Here is a 6,169-nt window from a genome sequence, read left to right on the forward strand (position 1 = left end):
TCTTCTGTATCAGCATGAAGTGTTTGCCACCAATATCCTTCCCACAAAACTCTTTTAACCGTATCCTTTCCAGAGACATGTCTGCCTCCTAAGCTCACGTGGACATATGAGATAATCTCATTATATTGATCAGGGTCAGGGCATAGACGAAGTATTCCATCTTTTCCTAATTTATACAATCGTCCAGAAAGAAGCTTATAAGGAGCACAATGCTCTATGGTCATTATTTTTTCATTGGTGGGACTAATGGATTTAACAAATCCTGACGTTAAAACTTGAATGATGGGTTCTGCCCATCTTGGTGCTGTCTCAACCAAGAATAGAGTAGCGTCAGGAATATCATCATCTATACCAATGGGTGCTTCTCCTGAAGTTATCCTGGAAAGATGATCAGCCCGCTGATGTATTTTTCCCTTCTTTACCGCTACTTCAAATTCAAATTCAAGTAGAATAACAAACTAGCGTACAATCCTTCCGGTTGCACATGGCTTGTTCACAAGGTAAAGCAAAGCTTGATGATCTACAAAGAATGTAAATTTGTTGGCCAAAAGGTAATGCCGAAACTTCTTCACAGCATAGATCATAGCTAAGCCTTCTCTTTCCGTGGTGGTCTAATTCTTTTCAGCACTATTCAACTGGCGGCTAGCATATGAGACTGTCCATTTTGTTCTCGCTTGGTTGAGCTAAAATACAGCCAATTGCAAAAGCCGAAGCATCTATATGTACGTGGAATAAATTATCCCAATCCGACGACCTGAGAATAGGTGCCGTCACTAATGCTTTCTTCAGCCTTTCAAAGGCTTCTTCACAATCCTCTGTTCATTCAAATACAACAAGGAGTGCATACAATGGCCGTGCTATTTCAGCGTACATGTAGATAAATCTACGATAGTAGCCGCAATGACCCATGAAAACTTGTATCCCTTTTGCATTGTAAGGTCTAGGTAGCTCAACAATAACTGCTATCTTTTCCGCATCTGTGGATATACCATTCCTAGACACAATGTGGCCTAGAATCTTCCCTTGCCTAACCATAAACTTGCATTTATCAGGGTTAAGGCATATGCGATACACTCTGCATTTCTCAAAGATTTTTTTGAGATGCTCTATGTGTTCTTCTCTGTTTATGGAATGCACACACAAGTCATCCATGAATATTTCAAGAAATAATCGCAGGCATTCTTTGAACGCATGGCTCATCAGCCTCTAAAAGGTGGCTGGAGCGTTAGTCAAACCAAAAGGCATGACTCTATATGCAAACACTCCCCATTCTGTAGCAAATGCGGTTTTGTGTTGATCCTTGGGATCAATAGATACCTGGTTGTAGCCCAAAAATCCATCAAGAAAACTGTATGCCTTCTTACCAGCTACCCTCTCCAATACATGATCAGTGAGTGGAAGCGGATAGTGGTCCCGGACAGTAGCAGCATTTACTTTCTTTAGATTGACACATACTCGTAGTTTTCCATTCTTCTTCGGTACTACCACAATCGGTGAAACCCATTCTGTATGTTCAATCTCATAAATAAATTCAGCTGATAACAGCTTGTCAATCTCTTCTTTGATCTTTTTGGCAAAATTATCGTTATACGTATAAGGACGCTGCTTGGATGGCTTGGCATCCTCTCGCATGGGAATTGTATGCTGCCAGATCTTTGGCTCTACCCCCTTAAGGTCTTTGTAACTCCAAGCAAATATATCTCGATACTCTCTCAGAGTAGAGATTAGCAATTCTTCCTCTGCTTCACGTTACGTGGCTCTTTGCTTGGTTCTGCCAGGTCTATTTTCTTGGCGTCCTCAGGGCCATCATAGGAAACTCCTGGTTCCTCAGAGAATAGGTTGTTGCAAGACTATTTTCCGATCTTGTACGGTGAATTTCTTGAAGTTTGAGGGGATATTTGTGGTATCCTCTTCTTCCTTTAAGTCATCACTCATGGAAGACCATGCTGCTTTTAGCATTCTCTTCCTTTCTTGCACTAGAGCTTTACGCTCCACTCTCGTCATGGTGCTTTGTTCAGTCTGACTGAATGCACTGAAGCCTTAGATTTTAGCTTCGGTTTCCGTTTCCTCTTCTTCTTTGGGTTGTCACCCTCGTTTAGCTTTTACACTAATTGAAAGCCGTATCTCCATTTCATCTCGTCTTTGATGCAATCATCAGCTCCCAAGTAGTACAAGTACTCGTTCTTTCCTACAAAGGTTGGAGGTGGAATAAAGTCTTCTTTATCCACATCATCTCTTTCTTTTTGTTGTTGTTGTCTCTTTTCCTTGACTTTCTGTTTGCGAAACTTCCGGTGACTCTTGCAAAACTTACGTTTCGGTTTGTCACTAGGAATACTCAGCAAGACCTCTCTGCCCGTTAACAACAATCTTATCTTCTCTAACTCTGATTCAGGGACTATGGCATCGTCATCAGAATCCTTCCCATTAGAGGATTCTAAGCATCTATCCTCATCTCCTTCATCAGCTGAGCTGTACTCAAGAGGGGATACTTCCTCTATAGATACCATATCTCCTAGCAATAATGATTTGTTTGCTTTCATACCTAGGGGCTTCTTGAGGTTCCTCTGCATAGATCGGTCTTAGCATTCTTACGGGAATAATGTCATACCCATCTGGATCACAGAACTGTGTTTGCCTTGGCAATGCACAAGTGTCTATGGTAGCTAAAACATGGTTCCATTCTAAGGGATCTATCAAGTTCTCAAGAAAAGGTATAGGGATATATGCCTCATCCGTCACACTTCTGTCTATGGTAACATTTCCAGGTTGCAAGTCTCGACAAGATGCTCCACAGATCCATAGATCAGCTCTTCCTTCAGACATAGTTGCTCCCGATGCTCAGTGAAGAAGCGAAATCAAACTCATCCACAGGAGAGTGCGTCACATCTCGATAAGCGTGGTTTTTCAGATTCACCCTCGTGGTTACATTCTCATGTCTGAGGTACAAGTAATTGTAGCCCCAGTCTTGAATCATTTTGAATTGGCGCATGAATGGCCTTCCTAGGATCACTTCGTAATTTGTGTTCTTGCCAAAGTCTACAATATCAAAGGTATGTCCGTACTCAATGCCACATGACTTGACCGTAACATTCTCAAGCAATCCTATGGGACTCTCTAGATTTTCGTCTGCCAATTGCAAACTCATCCTTGTACTTCTAATTGCAGGTTTTTCCCACATTTCCCATACAGTTTTTGTTGCTATACTCACCCCTGCTCCGCTATCTAGAATAGCTATAGATTCAATCTTGTTGATCTCCACAGGAAGCGTAGTATTTCCTTCATCGTCTTCACAATGGTTGCCAACTTTGTTCACAGGAACCGGAATTGTTTGCTTAAGCATTAGCTCAAAAGCCTTTGCCTTCCTAGATGTTCTGGTTCCACAAACCTTGCTCAGTTAATTGTGTAGCCACTTCTCCCCACAATCTTGGCCTAAGCTTTAAGAACTCTGCGAGTGGAATGGTACACGTAACTGGTGCCGACATTAAAGCTTGTAAACTCCCTATGTCTCGTTCCTGATGAGGTTGTCGTGTCATTGATGGTACTTGCATGATTTGGTTGTGTCCTTCGTACAGTCCTAAATATGAGGGCAGTGTCTTGCATGTGAGCTTGTTGCTCCGAGCTGAGACAACAGTCTGAGCATCATCTGGTAGAGATAAAACATCTAATTCTTGAACCCTTTGATTCGAGAATTCTACTATAGAGAACGGTGGTGACTTGTCAGAAGATGCTAGATCCTCAACTTGTTTTTGCACCGCTTCCCACATCTCCCTTGCTACTACTTCCTCTATTTCAGGAATTTCATCTCCAAAATCTGCGGTAGTCAATGGTTTTGACTCGTCTACATTGGTATGAGGTAAATCATCTCCTTCAGGCATTTCTGGGAAATGTAGAGATACTTCACTTCCCTTTTCCATGCTTGGCGTGGCTTCTGGTATCATCTCTAAGTTAGGCTTCAGAGAAGCAGGTCCTCTTGCGTACATAGGTGGTGGGCCATCTATTAGAGTCTAAGTATCCCTAATCAACTGCTTATGGATAGCCAAGTTGATTGTCTCTTCACGAGGGTTGGGATATTCTTGCAGCTTCTTAGGCAGCTCAGTCAGAGCTGTGATCCTACTAGTATACGCTTGAAGCGCTGCATCTAAAGGCTCGTACACCTTGTCCACAAGGACTGATCCTCCTGAGCTTTCCTCAAACTCGGATGCTTTTCCCTTTTGCTCATTTTGAGTTTTCTCTCCGATTTGTTTCGTTTTCAACATTCCTTCTAGCTCTTTTGGGATAGAGTTTCCTCCATTAGAGCTCTTCTGCTCCTTCGACTTCTTACTCCCCTTGCTGGGTGGTTTACGTCGAGTTGATTTCTTTCTCTCTTTTCCATCTTTGGATAGAACCTTAATCTCAGAGGGTTTCTCAACAACCTCTTTGACATTCTTTTGCGCTTGGGCTCTAGTCACTACTCTTAGCGACACTAGTTCGTTCTCCTCCTCAGATGTCGTGGGTGATGGAATCACTTCAACATAGTTGAGGGGTGATTTAGCTTTTTGTGCTGCCGGATCCGCAGGCTTCAACAAGCAATCCTTTGGTAGATGGTCAATGCTACACCCTTGGCAAAACCTCTCTATAGGTGGAAACGTAGATGTTGTGCCTATGTTAGCTAAGAGGGGTCGTTTCTTGTTTGGACATTCTCTCGCCCAATGTGGTCCACCACATTCGTAGCATGGTCCTGTTTGTTGCGTGGGGTATAGTCTCTTTGTAGGATATGGTCCTGGATAACCTTGAGTCTTGGTTGGTTGAGATCTATAAGCATCAAAGAGCTTGGGTCTCCATTAAAGTCATGAACTAGGCTTGGTCTGGTTGGGTTCTCAAAGTAGGGTTCGACAAGAGGATGCTCTACTTCGATGTAGCATGGTTGAGAGCTAACCATCTCCATACCTAATTCAAGATTCTCATATTCCACATATCTAAAGGAAGCTGTGCCAGGTGGAGGAGGTTGAGCTCCTAGCACTAACCGTGCTTGCTCTTGAGCAACTAAGGTTCTCTCATGGTTCACAACTTGCTACCTAGGTGTAGAGTTGGCTGCTTGTTCCCTTTGTATCCTTGCAATGTGATTGCAGTTCGAAGTCACATGTGTGTAGTTCCATTTACAAAGCTGGCACCACTTCTTTGTTGGTTAATTGCCAACCAATGGTGAAAAGGTTGGGCACTGCTCGGTTTTATGGCTACCTCCACATCCTCCACAGACGTAGGGGCCTGTAGGTACAGTATGCATGTATGGTGGTTAGGGTCGGTAGGAAGGTCTGTAGTATTGCCCCATCTTTTCTCGGCAATCTGATCTGGATTAACTAATGGCACACTAGAGTCAGAGCCCTTCCCAGAGCTACGTTTATCATCCGGATGACTATCTTGGTTTCCCATGCCAGTCATGTCAAAGTTGTCATCGTAATCCATGGCATCCATGCAACACTCATTGAAGATGACATGCTTCTTTGCGTACAAGTGAGCGTGAAGCGTCTTGTTTCGTAAGCCTTCTAGGAAGATAGAAATTAATCTCCCTTGGCTTGGCTTCTCATCGTCAGGGCATCGATTGATGTATTGCTTTAGCCTATTTACACAATCTCGCACAGACTCTTGATCTTTTTGTTTAAAAGCGTAAATTTCCCATTTTTGAAAACGCAGCTATAAAGCTCTTTTCTAGCCCATCGAAATATCACTTTGCCTCAGGCTCTAAAGTTTGAAACCATGATAAAGACTTACTCTCTAGTGTCAAGCCAAATCCTTTGATTTGCGTATGCATATCCGTGACTTGCTCTGCATGTATAGCTTGCTTAAAAGCTGCTATATGGTCATATGGGTCACCAGATCCGTCATACTTTTTGACAAGCTTTTGCAGCGCAGATGGTCTCACTTTTCTAGAATATTCATCGTCATGTCTCCTATATGAGTCTCGGCCTCTAACTCTAGGCTCTTCAAATATCAGTTCTCTTGGTCTATGGGGTTCTCTTGGAGGTACATATCCACTTGCTCGTGGTCCTTCTTCTCCCCTAGATTCTCTAATAGCCCCGGGGTCTCCTCGTAGGATCAATCGTTGGAAAGACTGGTCCTTGAGCAGTTGTTCGCATGGAAGGTGCTGGTCGAGCCACACTTGGGGTTCTAGCCCATGGTGGTGCTAGTGTTT

Source organism: Cibotium barometz, chromosome 31 (assembly GCF_041138505.1).
Source record: "Cibotium barometz isolate CiBa-2024 chromosome 31, ASM4113850v1, whole genome shotgun sequence".
In the NCBI taxonomy this organism is placed as follows: domain Eukaryota; kingdom Viridiplantae; phylum Streptophyta; class Polypodiopsida; order Cyatheales; family Cibotiaceae; genus Cibotium; species Cibotium barometz.